Genomic DNA, 1,509 nt, shown 5'->3' with positions numbered 1-1,509 from the left:
TTGGAAGGTAAGTGGATTCTTGGAAACAGAAACTCTTGACCTTCCTGGGTTCTCCCCCCACTCCCCGGGGCAGGGCCAGGAGGCTCCTTGGACAGCCAGGCCTTATCAGTCCTGCCACTTGGTCTGGGCCTGATAGAGCCACCACAGACTGCCAGAGGGCCAGGCGGGGCTCACAGACCCTATCTTAGACCCACCTTGACATCTCCACCATCTCTGCCCAGAAAGAATCATTCACCTACAATAGGAACCATGATAATCTTGAATTCATGCTGCTGTGTCCCAAGGTCACATGGTGACAGCTCATCCCTCTTAAGAGTGTGGTGGAGGCTATTCTAACCCCCACCCGAGGTTAAACCAGGGAAACTGGGGCTCACAAGGTACCTGACCCTGCCCAGGGTCACCCGGGGCTGCTTTTGGGTGAGGGTATGCAGATCCCTCCTCCATCTTCTGCTGAGACCAGGGCCCTCTGAACTCAGCCCCAACTGCACAAGCTCAGAACAAGCCTGGGGCTTGGAATTCGGCCCAGAGGCCAGCAGGTTTCAGCACCCTGAAGTCCTGCACAGGCTCAGGCTCCTCTTGTTTCAGGCGGGGAATGCAAGGCCCAGAGACAGAAGACCTTGCCCAAAACAAACCTTGGTCTCCTCTGCCCACTGGGGCTGGTCCCCCTCCACTGAAACTGAACGTGTTTCGTAACCTTCCCGAGCCTCTGTTTCCTTATTTTAAAACATGTCATGATAATAAAATAAAACTTCTCTCACAGAGCTGTGAGGGTCAAATACCCAACACAAAGAGTATCGGTCTATGCCCAGGACTTAGAAAGCACTTGGTAAATGTTAGCTAGGGCCACACAACAGACCTTACCTCACACCACACAAAATCAGTCCAAGGTGGACTGTTGCCCAGCTCAAAGGACCAAACAGTAAAGTTCTTAGAAACGTAATACAAAAGGTTCACTTCACTGAAGCCTTCAGTCCAACGCTTATTCCACTTGCTTAAAAAATTAAGGTAAAATTTGCACAACATAAAATTAACCATTTGAAAATGAACAGTTAATTCAGTGACATTTCGTATATTCGTAATGGATGCAACCATAATCACTAACTTGTTCCAGAATATTTTCATCATTCCCCATCCTCCCCACTACCCTCCCCCCAGACCCTGGCACCCACTCATCCACTTCCTGTCTCTTTGGATTTGCCCATTCTGGATGCTTCATATAAGTAGAATCACACAATATGTGGCCTTTCACGTCTGGCCTCTTTCACTTAGTATAATGTTCTCAAGGTTCATCCATGTCAGTGTGTGTCGGTGCTTCATTTTTATGGCTGAATAATATCTCATTGTATGGAAATATCATGATTTGTTGATCCATTCCTCCACTGATGGACATTTGGGTTGTTTCCACCTTTTGGCTGTTGTTTATAGAAAGGTACAACACTTTTTTTTTTTTTTGCGGTACGCGGGCCTCTCACTGTTGTGGCCTCTCCCGTTGCGGAGCACAGGCTCCGG

Source organism: Lipotes vexillifer, unplaced genomic scaffold (genome assembly GCF_000442215.2).
Source record: "Lipotes vexillifer unplaced genomic scaffold, Lipotes_vexillifer_v1.1 scaffold914, whole genome shotgun sequence".
Lineage (NCBI taxonomy): Eukaryota > Metazoa > Chordata > Mammalia > Artiodactyla > Lipotidae > Lipotes > Lipotes vexillifer.
The sequence above is the reverse complement of the archived record's forward strand: the minus strand, read 5'-3'. Positions refer to the sequence as shown.